General features: G+C 46.3%; 1 protein-coding gene and 1 long non-coding RNA gene across 9 annotated transcripts in view; one reads left to right on the top strand and one right to left on the bottom strand.

The window, feature by feature from the left end:
* Window positions 1-263: 263 nt before the first annotated feature.
* LOC109493712 lies at window positions 264-3634 on the bottom strand. Its single transcript, XR_002148036.3, has 3 exons — window positions 3148-3634; window positions 2508-2580; window positions 264-693 (listed from the first exon to the last, which is right to left on the bottom strand). It is a non-coding gene; the product is annotated as an uncharacterized LOC109493712 (long non-coding RNA).
* Window positions 3635-3913: 279 nt separating this feature from the next.
* Window positions 3914-14981, top strand: part of APBA1 (amyloid beta precursor protein binding family A member 1) — a 206265-nt gene continuing 195197 nt past the window's right edge. For 4 of the 8 annotated variants that reach the window (XM_023243338.2, XM_023243333.2, XM_045042566.1 and 1 more), the window contains exon 1: window positions 3920-4122. The gene's annotated coding sequence lies outside the window, so the exon portion shown is untranslated. Of the gene's footprint in view, window positions 4123-4526; window positions 4693-14981 lie in introns of those variants that run through there. The other 4 variants (XM_023243337.2, XM_045042565.1, XM_023243334.2 and 1 more) reach the window with 3 other exon arrangements.

Raw genomic sequence — 14981 nt, 5'->3', positions numbered from 1 at the left:
TCCCATGACACTCTTCACTCAGATCATTCGGAAACTTCCGAGGCAGAATTACTATTTGTGGCACCAGAGTGTCTCCCAATGTATCACATAAACATAGCTATAGCACAAAATTCTCGTTCAAATCATTCAAGGTCACAGTGAATGTGATTCAAGAAAAATAAAGAGGGGGCCTGACCTGTTTGGCAAACAGAAAGGAAAGGAAGGGGACCTATCTGAAGCCATGACAGAATTTACGTCCAGAGAAAAGGCTGGCGAGATAAGAATCAGCATATAAAAAGCAAATGTATTAAAGTTTAGGACATCTACGTTTCATAATTGTAATTTAGTTCATAACTTAGTTCATTCGTTTAAAATTCTGTGACAAAAGCACTATTCTGTGGATTAGAAAGGTTTCTGAATTACCAAATGTGAGCAGAACTAAAATCATCAACGACAACCCTCTTTACCCGAAGGGTGTTGAATGTCTGTTCTACACATACCCTTCCGGTCCTCGGACTGAGGAGCTCAGGGAGGGACTGAGAGAGAAAGAAGGGAATCAGTAAGGAACTTGAAATCAAGGAAGAGTATCTACTGCTACCAGAAGAGACATGTCTAGTTTTGGCTGTCCAGAGTCATATCAAAGGCTGAGAGACGTGGTCACACTGTTGTGAAGTCTGAATGGATTTGGTGAATCCTGGAATCTTCAGGTCACTGCTGACAAAAAGAAACCTAAATGAGTAAAAGTTCATGGATCCCTGCCCTCTTTTCAAGTGACAAACAGTGCTTGTTATGTACAGGGCAGGCTGATGGAGCTTGGGAGCTGGGAGATCACACTTAAGGAAATTATCTATGAGCCAGTGGGAGACAAATTTGTCTAATACAAGGCTCTAAGCTAGTATACACAGAGACTTCTGATCCACATGCAGTGCTGGGCAAGCTTTAATTTAAAACCCAGTCTGGGGCGCCTGGGTGGCTCAGTCCATTAAGCATCCCTCTTGGTTTCAACGCAGGTCATGATCTCACAGTTCGTGGGTTCGAGCCCCGCATACGGCTCTGTCTGATGGCACAGAGCCTGCTTGAGAGTCTGTCTCCCTCTCTCTCTGCCCATCCCTTGCTCTCTCTCTCAAAATAATAATAATAATAATAATAATAAATAAATAAACATTAAAAAATTTAAACCCCCCCAAGTCCCTTGGCTATAGTATAGTTACCAGCTACAATGGCTGGCAGGTTGCCAATGTTTTATATACTGCCTTCTGAAACACTGAATAGCAGTTCTGACCCTCATTAAAAGTAGGTGGATACAAATATTTTAAGTGCCTTCTAAAAACATGTATAATATATTAGGAGAATACAGGAAAACTTGAGATAGAAGAACAAGACCAAAGGAAGAGCTAAGACATAGATATGACTGCCCTGTGGATCCACTCATTTCCCGCAATGACCCGCAAACTTGGCTTTGAGCTGTCTGCCAGCCAAGACACAAAGAGTAACATGAGCACTTGAGATGAGGACTTGCACTGTCCATAAGGAATAGGCATATTTGTGTTTTTCATGGGAGGATGGGGCAGGAGGAAGGAGTTTTCCAGATATTAATATTTGGTAACTAATTAGTTATGAAGGTCTCTAAGCTGCCATTATAACCATTATTACTTTCATTCATATAGCACTTAAAGCTCTGCAGGGTAATTTACACACTTTCTTTAGTTTGCACAAAAATCTGTGATGCAAGATTTGAGAGGATGGTGTTATTAAGGCAATAATGCATCACTCATGCATCAAGGAGCTTTGCCTCACTGGGAACACAATGAAAAGGAGAAAATAAGTAGAAAGATCTCTGAGATAACAAACCAAATAGCACCAAGGGTATGCATAGAAAAGAGCTCCTCACTCAGAACCCATATCCCCTTACTTAACCTGAAATTCTAATAAGGTTAGCTAACTTCCTTCCTAAAACCACAGCAGATTAAAAGTTAACAAAACAGGGGCTGTTACAGAGAGGCACTCTGAAAGGACCCCCAAAAGCAATGTGGTATAGAAACTGAAAACCCTAAAAACACTCACCGAGTAGCATATGGGCAAGAATGTGTCAAGGGGTCAGAGTTTCTCTCACCTGGACCCTGACCCTCCCCATGAATCAGTTGTTCACATAGGAAATGACATGAGATCATGATCACCTGCCCCCAACCCTTACAGCCTTTCAGAGACCTTCCATGGTTGATGAGATAAAATCCTTATTTAAAATGGCCCACAAGGTCCGGCAAGTTCTGGCTTCTGCCGCCTGCCTCTCTGGCCGGTCTCACATTCCCTCTCACTTCTACCCTACCTGCGTAGACTGCTGTTGCACAATATCTTCTCTCTACCTTGGAAGTGTTTCACGGCCGCCTCTCCTGGGCAATCCCAAAGGTCATTTCCTTGGGAAGCTTTACCGAATCCTGGAGTCTAGATTAGGTTTCCCTGTGAACCCGCAGCCCCTTGGCATTTGAGAGTTGATCCCAGTTGCATTTGTTAGTCTGATTGTTTGATACCTGTTTGCTCCGGGGGCTGTGAGTTCTGGGAGGACGACGGCCAGGTCTGGAACACATGCAGAATAAATATTTACTGAAAAAGAAAAAAGGTATGTAATGTCACAGGACAAGCATGACACATCTCCCTGGGAAGTATTTCAATTTTACTACAAGATCTTTTCAGGAAGGGAGAATCTATTATTTTCTTTATTAAAGAAAAAATCTGAAAAATCCTTTATGGAGTAAAATGCAAAACTCATATGAATTTTAAAGCTAAAACAAGATCCCAGGAATGCTTCAGCCTCTGCCCTCCCCCACCCCCCACGCTTCTGAAGGCATTGTGCTTAATATGGAAACACGGTGTGGTAAAAGATCCATTTCCCCAGGCATCTGGATAGCCAAGGCTCACGTGCAAATATAACTTATTATTACTGAGAAATCTGTCCCGAAGAGGGGGAGTGACTTGGCACGTGTTACACGGCCAATTACAGGTGAGGCTGACGCCAGGACCCAGGTCTCCGGGGGCCTGTCCTGCCCACTGCTTTTCATTAACACACAGCACCTGCCACCTGCTCCCTACTGCAAAGGTCCCCTCCCTCCCGGCCACATCTGGGGCTGATGCCCTAAGCCAGCCACAAATACATTTCAAGTTCTGACCAACCAGAATTGAGAAGCGGGGGGCAGGGGGGTGGAAACCCAGGCGGTCCGTTCCCGGCATCATAAGCTGGAGGCTTTTCGCCTGGCCCTCAGGACTGGGCAGTTTCCCTCGAGGGCTGCAAACGCGGCCAAGCTTCGCTCGGGCCCAAACCCGAGGGGCTCTCCTCCTAGCGGCGCAAACGCAGGACTGCAGCGCGTGCCGGAGCCACCGTCAGGCTGCTCTTCTGAGAAGGGCAGGCGGTATTCACCGGGCTGGGAAGCGGGAAAGCTCGGGAGTAACTAACGAAAGACAACACCCCGCAGGAGCCGACGCGGCTGCCCGGCTTCGCGGTCCTGCGCGCAGAGGTTGGCCTCAGCTGCCGCTTGAGGACACCGAGACCCCCTCGGGCTTCCGCCGGGGAGGGCGGAGGTCCCCGGCCCGCACCTCCGGGATGCGGCCGCATTTCCCGCTCCGTGCGCCCGGCCCGCGCACGCCGGGGCTCGCCGGCTGGGCCAGGGCGCCAGCGGCGGCGGCGGCAGGCACGCGCGCCGCGCACGCCCACCCACGCCGGGGCTGGCGCGCTGGGGCGGGCGGCCGCTGGGGGACGCCGCCTCGCCGCCTCGGGCTCGCGCGGCGCGCGTGCGCGCGGGTGGGCGTGGGTGGCAGGGGCGCTACTAGCTCCGGCGTGCGCGCGCGCGCTCCCCCGGGCGCCCTCCCGCGCAGGCCGGCCCGGCTCGGCCCCGGCGCGCGTCACGAGGGGCGGGCGGGCGGGCGGGCAGAAGGGGGTGGGGCCGCGGACCGGAGGGGCCCGAGCGGCGGCTGCCGAGCCCTAGCCGGAGCTGGGCGAGGGCGGCTGCGGTCCCGGCGGCGGCGGCGGGAGAAGATGGTGGCGCTGGAGGTAGGAGCGGCTGGAGCAGAGCTTTATTCCCGGGCTTGGCACCGGCGCTGTCATTAGCGCCGCCTGCTCCCGCGGGCCCGCGAACCCAGCTGTCAGGCAAGGTACCGCCGCCAGGGAGGGGTGGGTGAGTGTGGGGGGTGCCCGGCGCCGATGCTGCCCCCGACGGAGCCCCGGTCCTCGCCGAAGGGTGCCCCCGGGCGCGAGAGGGGCTGCATGGAACAATAGTGCGGATGAGCGGGGACAGCCGGCGACATCCAGGGGGCAATGCCTTTAGCCATGGAGCCATTAGCCATGGAGCCAACGGGGCGGGGGAAGGGGGCGCCGAAGGCAGGGACGCCTGGTGTCCGGTGAGCGCTGAGATGCGGGGTTTTGGGGGCAGCGGGCGTGCCTGATGACAGTCAAGGCAGGAGAGAGAGAGAGAGAGAGAGAGAGAGAGAGAGAGAGAGAGAGAGAGAGTGTGTGTGTGTGTGTGTGTGTGTGTGTGTGTGTGGTGTGTAAAAGGTACAGCCAAGGGGATGGGGGTGGCGGACCGAAGGTGTTGGAGAATGACATTTCCAGGAATCCCCGCTAGGATCCCTCATCCCTCGGCCGCGACTCTCCCGGAGAGTGTGGTGATGGCAACGATGAAGGCAGGATGCACTTGGTCTGTGAGTGTGGAGAGAGGCGCTGGGGTAGGTGCGGATTTGTAAAATCCCATGTGTGTGAGTGTGTATGTGTGTGTACTCGTGTGATTGCATCCGCGCTCCCGTAACTGCGCTCCAAACCCAGAGATCTGCCGGTGCCCTGACTCGCTGTCACCCGCTGACTGTGGGACAGTGTTTGTTATCTTGACCCTGCAATTCTGAGTACAGTCTGTGTTCTGCTCGTGTGTGTGGATGGGCGGCGTGCAGGGATTCTCACTTCCCCTTTCTCTGGCTTCTGGACATGAGGATGTGGAAGTGTGCATGTGGGCTTAGGGCGCATGGCAGGCAGGGAAATAGGATAATGGTACCCCTTCTGGGCTTGCTAGCCTTCTGGGGTTTGGAAGGGAGCTTCTATCCGGTGATACTTCTCTCCTCGGCCGCTGTTCTGTAAGGGTCTCAGATGCCCTGACTCTGCAGTTTCTATTGTTTATCTCTTGTCTGACCTGAAGGAGAAGGGTCTTTAATGGCCACATTCATCTCTCCGTCCCCACAACTTTGAATGTCAACTAGACCTTCTCTTTTCACATTTCAGCACTGCAAACCTTAAGGCTGGAGAACCGGTGATCTTTATGTTGGTTCTTGTAGAATGAACTCTGGAGGTGTGAATAGAAAGATGGGGGCAGGGGAGTGTTTGAAAAGAAGAAAAAGATCATACCGAGAAATGTTTGGCACCCACCTTGGTCAGCGTCACATAGGCAGGGCGTTTTCCTAAGGAAAAGGGACACTTTATTTCTACGGCTGGTGTCATCCACTCTTCCAGCTTTCACAATGGCTCGGTGGTGCCATATGTCATTCACGAACTGAAATCTCCTGAGACCCATGATAATGGGGTCCTGGGTTGGTGAGGTCTGCTTTCCTAGCCAAGGTAGCCTGCTAACAGAGAATTTGAAAAATGTCACGCTGGCAATAAGTCACCCAGTGGGAGCCAGGATGCAGAATTGCATCCAGAGAGTATAGCTGTTTAATTGTCTCTGTGTGATAAAGATAGGCTTATGTGGGCTTGGGTAGAGATAGGGAGATAGCATATTCATATGTGTGTCCACTGCAGTTTGACTCCCAGTGCCTGTATTTCTCCTGCAGTATTTGTGGGAATTAATGCACCTCTACACTTAATATCTTGAGACTTCTTTATAAAATGTTGTGTGACTAGATTAGCCTGCTGAGAACATATTTAAATCACAACACCTTAAATTCTACTGCATTGCTGTCAGAATCCAAACTGTCTGCCCCAGTCCTCTTTGAAAAGCCTCTAGCAGGCATGGCTATCCAAGTAAATATATAACACGTTGGCATCAGAGGGTTCTTTCTCTTTTTTCCTTTTTAAAAAATTTTTGTTTTGGCAAAGGTTGCATGATATTGTTGTTACATCAAAAATAATAAAACTCGTGCTGTGCTCATACGGTTTTTCTTCCTGTTTATCTTCTCTTAATTAACGATGATATATAGACCAGGTGCTCTTGAAGCTGTGGACATTACATTTCCCCATGTCCTTCAGTCAAGCCTTCTAAAATTTTAATGTGAGGTTGTTGGATCTCCTCCAAGATTTAAGGATAGATTTATAAAAATGAATTTTGAATCTTAGTTCTTTACTCCATGTCAGTTCTGCCAATGTCTTTCTGAGAAAAGTACTTATATTTAAAAAGCATTCGAAGAGGTTATGTGTGTGTGTGTGTGTTTAAGTTGTCTTTATATTTTCAAGTAAAATCCAGAAATGTAAAGGTCTTACAAGAAAGTTTAAGAATGTTAGAAATTGACAAGGTAAATACACTGTTCAGAAGAAGAAGAATTATACAACAACACAATTGATGACTCAGGCAGGAATTAGTGATTTCCTTTCTAATATAAATGTGATAATTAAAAAAAAATACAGTGGCTGGCTTTTCCAAAGACTGGACTGGTAAGGTTAATGATACAGCTTGAATCCTATAATTCAGTCTGGTAAACAGCCTTACCTTTTGCTGTAGCCCCCAGCAGGCTGTTTGTTCTGCACGGATGCATTTTCTTCACTTAAAGTACCATTAATGCTTTTCTTTTCCATTATTGGGTCTCTTAAAGAAGTTAGTTTTTCAGAAAACTTGGAAGTAAAAGGCATTTGAAAATTGGCCTGTGGGGCCAAAAGAAATAAACTATGGTACCGTGGGGAGATGGGGCTTGTGTCCTACCAGGAAAAAGTAACTGTTACTAAAATGGAGAGAATTTCAAGGACTAGAGGCCAAAATTAACCCTTTGGGTTACAGTCATTAACTTACAAATATTTCTTAACTGCCTACTTGATCTCAGGCTGTTTGTACCTTTGAATAGAGTTTGGGGGATGTCCAGAGTGGCACAGATGTGAAGAATAGGGAGACTTAGATCCTGCCCAGAGGAAATTCATGGCCTGGAAGGAGAGACAGGGCATACACATAACTGACTACTATAAAAATGGGGCAAAAGTGAGGTACCTGGGTGGCCCAGTCGGTTAAGTGTCTGCCTTTTGGTTTTGTCTCAGGTCATGATCTCACAGTTTCGTGAGTTTGAACCCCATTTTGGGCTTTGCACTGGCAGCACAGAGCCTGCTTGGGATTCTCTTTCTCTCCCTCTCTCTCTGCCCCTCTGCCACTTGCACTATCTCTGTCTCTCTCAAAATCGATAAACACTAACTTCAAAAAATGGGCAAAATGGCTACATTACCCAAAAAGCCGCATTCCTCCCATGCTGTGGGTGTTCGCAAGGTATAACAATGACTTCCAGTGGAAGGATTAGTGAACATTACATGGAAGAGATCACGTTTGAGCTGCGATTTATACAGGCGGTGTCTGGGCTGGCAGGGAAGGAAGGGCATGTGTGAGGAGGAGTGAGTAGCAGAGACTTGGTGACAGAAAAGTGTGTGTTTGCCCAAAGAATCGTGTGTTTTGGCTGAAGTGCAGGGAATGCCAAGGGATGTAATGAGAGAGAAGGTGAGAAAGAGAGGCTTTCAATGTTGTGGAGCAACCCGTGTGTGGATTTCAGTCAGTAAGTACCAGGGAGCCATGGGAGGCTTCTGAGAGAGAGGGTCAACAGGGTCAGAACTGTGCTTTAGGGCAACAACCTTGTAGCAATGTGTTGGACATAATGCAATGAGAAAAGACTGGTTGCAGGGAGACCAGATAGAGTCCTTTGCCAAATTAAGGATAAGAGGAAATGAGGCAGTGGGAAGAAGAAGAAGAGAAGGGCTCCAGGTGGGGTGTGGGAATAATCTAAATACTGACAAGGGAAGTCAAAAGTCATCATTGAGCTCAGCTGAGACAGTGATGGGGCTGTTGTCAGAGAGGAGGTTCAGAGGAGGGTGAGGAAGAGGAGAAAAAAGAGCTTTCATTTTGGCCATGACAGATTTGTCCAAATGAAGGGACTAGAATACAGGTGTAGGTGTCTCAGAGAGAAGTCAAAGCTACAAAGAGAGATTTGTGAGTCCTGTACTTAGGAGTGATTTTGATGTCTCAGGAATGGCCTGGGAAGAAAATGGAGCAAAACAAAGGGTAAGGGTAGGATCCTTGGGGGATGTCTGTATGTTGAGGGGTGGGGGGAAAAGAAGAGAATGGGAGCAATATTAAACAAGGGACAGCTGGAGCAATATGGTGGAAGTCACATGGTGTCACAGAAGCTGGAAAGGTGAGGGAGCCATCACCATTCCTACATCATTCATACAGCGCACCCCATAGGGCCAAGGGCACAACAAAGGAAAAGCCAACGGATTTGACTCCTCGCTTTCCTCAATTATCTCTGAGGCAGGTGGAAGTGGGAGTTAGAGTCAGGGGTGTGGTGCATGTGGAAAGCAGTGAAGACAGACTTACTTTCAAATAAGTTGGGTGGCGAGAGGGAAGGGGAGATTGATGCATCAGAGAAATGACATACTATAGAGAAAGTAATGTGTTTCTCGTAAGAAGGCATGGGCCTACCTTCTCATCAGAGAAAAAGGAATCCATAGGAAAGAAGAGACATTGAAAATCTAAGAGAGTCTCTAAACTAATGGAATGGAATCTTCAGGAAGGTGGGGGGATCCTGAAGGAGGGCAGAGGAAGGACTCTTGAGACAGAAGCATGGGAGCTTTCAGGTGGAAAGAGAATAATTTGGCCACAGTCTCCTAAATAAAGTCAGAGGTGGGCAGGTTGAGACCATGGGCAAAATGACAACTTGGAATATGCCTTGTGGAAATGTAGCAGTGAGTCAGTTAGGGGCGAGTAAAAGATTTCCCCCCAACTATGCGGACCACTGCGCTGGGGGAGTGTGAATTTATAGTGGAGCCAATTAGCCCTATGTAAGCAGAGTTGGACAACTGCTTATGTGATTTTTGTAATTGTGGGCATTTAATGTTGTTAAATACAGTGTTAAATCCCGTTTGCCTTAAACTCAATGAAGAGCGAAAAATGGTTACCTTTAAAATTAGCTAATTAAAAAAAATACTCCACCCGAAGTATTTCCCGTGACTATTCTCCCTGAGGGATTGCTGACTTAAATCAATAAAACATATAGTAAAAGAATGGGGGGGGGGGGGAAACGCAAGTGTTTTCTAAAAGATGGGCTTTCTCTATCTGTAACAGCAGGATATGGCTTTACCGGGGAGCGTGAAGTCGATTTTTCAAAAGAAAAATCAAATATAGCACCTCACTCAACACCATACTCATCATAAGCAGTCAATAAATATTTGTCACATGAATACATGAATAAATTTATTTTTTTAGTAAGCTAGGGATAGTATCTAAGATCTAAAATACTGGGATTTCTTTCTGATTTACACCGCAGACATTGAATGAGTTACATTCCATGGCCCATACAAGTTTATGATAGAATTAAAGAAGTTTTATTTATTCATACCTGCTATATATGTTGAAGATTTATAAAAAATTTTGTTTCACAAAATAATTGTGTATCCTTTAGGCTTTTGAGTTTTGGGGCTGTCATGATTCTGGATGAGTTTATAGCACTTCATCTGTGGTTGAGTGATGATTGGGGTGTTCTAATGATGAAAGAATCTATTCATTTCTTCAACAAACATTCCTTGAACCCCTCCTCTAGACCAGACAACTATTCTAGATTCAAGGGGTACAGTGAGGGGGAAAAGTTGCTGCTATCGCTGACCTTTTTGTGGGGGGAGATTAAAAAATAAATAAGCTAATATATATAATATGTCAGGGGATGGTAAGTGCCATAAAGAATAAAGTAGGGAAGACACTAGAGCGTGACGATGTAGAGGGTGCTGTTATTTTATAGAGAGTGTTAAGGGAAGGCCCTGAGCAGAGAGTTTAATGAGTAGAGGAATGAGCCATACAGCTATTAGGGGGAAGGACCTTGTAAGCAGAGAGCATGTCAAGAGCTAAAGGCCTAAGCCAGACATGCTTGGCATGATCAAGGAACAGCAGGGAGGCCTCATGGGTTTCCTTGCTTCACCAGGCTGTGTCATATCTTACCTCATAGGTGGAGCAGTCGCTTGGGGATCCTTAAGGGACTTGTAAGGCAGTGCGTTGCTTTGCCTTTCAGTCAGTCTCCCATAAGGCTGTACCAGCAGGTGCCATGTTTGGGCTGACCTGTGTGTGAGTCAGTGCTGGGTTTATCAAAAGACAGGCTGGGGCACCTGGGTGGCTCAGTCGGTTGAGCGTCCGACTTCAGCTCAGGTCACGATCTCACAGCTCGTGAGTTCGAGCCCTGCATTGGGCTCTGTGCTGATGGCTCGGAGCCTGAAGCTTGCTTCGGATTCTGTGTCTCCCTCTCTCTCTGCCCCTAACCCACTCGCATTCTGTCTCTGTCTCTCTCAACAATAAATAAACATTTAAAAATTCAAAAAAAAAAAAAAAAGACGGGTGTCCTTGAGCTAACATTGAAGCTGGAAAACTTGAAAACTGGCTCCGTCTGGGTAGTGATGAAGCTCTAGTCAGCTCCAGGTTGTCTCTCTCCTGGAACTGCCACATGGCTCTTCCACAGTCTGAGTCCCTCTTCGGTTATAGGCTTGCTTTTCTTCCTTCCTCTTTCATGTCCCATTCTCAAGTCCTTGAGGCTGGAACCATGTTTTGTCTATCTGGGCATACCCTACAGCCCCCAGAAATACTCTCTGCATCAGTGAGGGATCATCAAGTACTTAGGGAAAGGAATAGATGAGACATTTCCAAAGATGTAAGTAATCCAGGTGGAAAGAATGAGGGTAAAGCTCATCCACCTTGACTTGTGCAGACAGCTGGTTTAGAGGACACAAAATCGCCACATGACACTGAAGTAGCTTATGCATGAGGGGCCTGAGACAGGGGCTTGGGTGCAGGTAGTTTTAGTGGGGAGGTGATCCCAAGAAGCATGAGTGAGAGAGTGGAGAAAATGAGACCGGGAAGAAAAGAAAGCCAGTAAGAGGTGGGCTGATGAGCAGATTACCATTGTGGGCAATGGAGGCTCGGTTCTGCTGGGATAGCGTAGAATGCACTTTATCGTTGTCCAGCAAGTGGTGGGGAAACCAGGATGTTCATCCATCATGTGATACCAGACGTGCTGAATCCCCAGCACTTTAGGGGTGCCAGTAATGGCCTGAGCAAGCCCGGGAGGCACCAGAGAAAGCCCTGGGGTGGATAAGCAGAAGGCAGAGCGGGCTGGAGGTAGGGATTTGTCAGTGTGCATGGGAAGTGTCCCCCAGAGCTGAGAAGGGGGCTGAAGAGACGTGAAGCAGGGCTTCATTCGGCATGGAACAGACAGAGCGTAAAGAATCTTGTAACAGATAAGAATCAGTCCGATAGCAGTTGTTGGTGTTTTAATTTAGGGATCTTAATGCATTGCAGTAGCTACCTGCAATCTGGTTCACTCACGTGCGGACCGCGAGGAGCCTCAGTTATGTGGGATGCAGGTCACCATATGTGCCCACGTATAAGGTACCCTCGATGATAAGGTGGTCCCCAGTTGTCCCATGAGATGGTTTTTAAAAAGGCTTTACATCAACTTGAAAAAAGCACATTTTAGGGATACAGATAAAGGGCGAAATGTATACTTGTATTCAATTTTTAACTTACTTGCTTATAGTTAAAATCGTATTGTGTAAAAATTAGCAATTTCAAAAATATGACATCCTTCTATTCTCACACTGTATGATATTGTTTATTCCACTGTTTCACCGGCTCCTTTGACTTCAGAGTCTTTTTCGTCATTAGGCCACGTTTGGTGTGTTAATTTCTAACTTGTTTGAAATATAGTAGTTCTTTTTTTTATTTTAATGTTTATTTATCTTAGAGAGAGACAGAGTGTGAGCAAGGTAGGGGCAGAGAGAGAGGGAGATACAGAATCTGAAGCAGGTTGCAGGCTCCGAGCTATCAGCACAGAGCCCCACGGGGCTCAGACTCACGAACCACAAGATCATGACCTGAGCCAAAGTCAGATACTTAACCGACGAAGCCACCCCGGCGCCCCAAACTATAGTACTTCCTCAATGCTTGTATGATGCTGCCACTACAAACTATATCCCAAGCCCTGTGTGCCCATTTACATAAGAACAGTTGTTCCTATAGGTGTATATTCACAATCTCACAACCCAGCACGTCTGAATTATTTGGATAAGGACATCCAATATAGGAAGCTGTGAAGAAATATTTACTTAAATTGGTATTAAAAGCGTGGCCTCCTTCGTGCATGTATGCATGTATTCATTCATTCATTTATCCATCCTTTTTCAATCATGTGACCTCCATACACATTCCTGTGTAATATCAATGGTGATCATTTCAGACTCTCTTCCCCAGATTTTTTTCAAGTAATCTGCCTACCCCTCCTTTTCATGAAATCTTTGGGCTTACTGGGAAAAATGTTTTTGACATGGTTTCTCCCTTTAAAATCATCTGTCGTCACAACCAGCATTAATGAATTGCTTGATTTCAGCTCTTGTTATCTTGGAGATAATGGGCTCTTTGCTTTCGGATGTTCAGAAGAAAGTAATTGAGAGAATGCCTCATAACGTGGAGCTTTCTATGGAGTCAAACTAAATCTTTTTCCAAAATCTAATTTTTGGGTGGTAGTAATACCATCCCTGTCCACTAAGTTTCCTCTCCAGCCCCTTTCTCTTCTGCTCCCTGGTAAATCAACTCGTGTAAAACATACAGTCCCCATTTATTTCATAAAGGAGTTGGTTAGTTATCATTCTGAATAACGTAATCATTCATGTTTCTGATTTCTAATACATCCTGTATCTTGAGATCAATTCTGTATTCATTGTCAGATACACCTTATTTTAAAGACCAGGTATACTTGACAAGTTATGCATACTTTTTCCTCCTGTCAATTGTAGTATGTTTTAAATGCAGAGGAAGAGTTTGACATTGAAAACATTCCCACTCATCAGGAATAATTAGCCCTTAACATGACTGTTCAGTGAACTAGGATTCTTATACCGGGCTTCCCTGAAGTGATCACATTCTTCTTCGGTGGCTTTAAAATTTTTTGGACCATGATCCCTACTGAGAATACAATTTACACCATAGCCTGGCAATACAGATGACTAAATGTAAACACACATGTACACACACACACACGCACACACTTATCACTGAAACACAGAGGTTTCACTCAACAGTGCTTGTCCTTTATTATGTATGGTACACTCTGATATTTTGTTTTGTTCTGTTCTAGTCCATATGGTTGGCAACCCATTAAAATGATTTCAGCACTAATGGGTTCTGACATGTAGTTCAAAAAACACTGTTCTGTTGTATTACATCCATCAAAAAGGGTGCTTCTTTTTCTTATGGTGTGAAATGATTCTGTGTCAGAAGTTTAGGGTTTATTTCTTTCAGATCATCAGCATAGCTAGACATCGGGCGGTGTGCACGTACAATGTCACAGTAGTCCTAAGAGGAAACTTTATTTTTCAGTCAATGTCTTATTTCTGAAAGAAGAAATTATTAGTGTGGAAAATGGAAAGCAGAATCAAATCTTAGTGGCTTTCCTGGGCTGTGCACACCACGCCTAGGCGCTGGGCCCTGACCTCACCGTTGGACTGATTACTCACTGGCCTGCCTAATCTCTCCTTACAATTCTTTCCTCCCCTTCTGCCTTCCTGCCTCTTTCCCAAGCTGCGGCCACCAAGCCCTGGGAGTTCAATTACTTAATTCTCAATTGCAACCTAATATATTTCTTCCCTGATGTGAAAATAGTTTTTACACCCAATTCTCTTCCAAATAACTTGAAAGTACACGAATTTTTTTCCCCCTGAGCTAATGCCTAGGGGAATTTTGTCCTAAAGGAGCTAGAAATTGTTCCACAGATGGAATGTTTCCATAGTGTTAGGGAGCATGAACGTCTAACCTGATTTTATGTTCAGGTATGAATTCATCCTTTATGGCTCTCTAGTTATCTAATATAAGTACATATTAATTACTGCTTTATTTATTTGTTTTTTAATATTTATTTTTGGGAGAGAGAGAGAGCAGGAGAGGGGCAGAGACAGAGGGAGACACAGAGTCTGGCAGGCTCCAGACTCTGAGCTGTCGCGGGGCTCGAACTCATGAGCCGTGAGATCATGGCCTGAGCTGAAGTTGGATGTTTAACCAACTGAGCCACCCAGGCACCCCTGTCAATCCCTGTTGTAAAGTGCCCAGCACCCAGGGGCACCTGGGTGGCTCAGTTGGTTCAGAATCCGACTTCAGCTCAAGACATGATCTCACGGTTTGTGAGTTCGAGCCCCACATTCGGCTCTGTGCTGACGGCTCGGAGCCTGGAGCCTGCTTCCGATTCTGTCTACATCTCTCTCTGCCCCTTCCCCGCTCATGCTCTGTGTCTCTCTCAAATATAAACAAAGCGTTAAAAAAAATAAATAAATGCTCAGCACCTTCCCCAAGCAGTGAATGAAACAACAAGGTAACATCACAACTGCAAAGTGCCAGGCGTTGTGCTGAGTAGTATACACGGTTAACTCATTTGCTTCTCCTGATAGTCTCATTTACTCTTCAACTTCATCAGGACAGGATTTATGCAGCAGACAGGATTCTGAGGCTCCCGGATGTTCTCTCAGTGACTACAAGACCGGATGAGGGCACTCACCCCAGGTCCAGGGACACGTACCGTCTCAGGCTGCTTTTGCACTACAACAGTGTGTAAACCAATGAGCAGGGCTGCATTCCAATAAAACTTTATTTGTGGAGACTGAAATTTGAATTTCGTATCTCTTTAACATGTCACAAAATTTTGATTCCTTTCTTGATTTTTTTTCCCCCCAACCATCCAAAAATGTAAAATCATTCCCAACACCCAGGCAGGACATAAACAGGCAGTGGGCTTGTCCCCTGGAACTTAGTTTGCTGACT

Source organism: Felis catus, chromosome D4 (assembly GCF_018350175.1).
Source record: "Felis catus isolate Fca126 chromosome D4, F.catus_Fca126_mat1.0, whole genome shotgun sequence".
NCBI classification, from domain to species: domain Eukaryota; kingdom Metazoa; phylum Chordata; class Mammalia; order Carnivora; family Felidae; genus Felis; species Felis catus.
The sequence above is the reverse complement of the archived record's forward strand: the minus strand, read 5'-3'. Positions and strand labels throughout refer to the sequence as shown.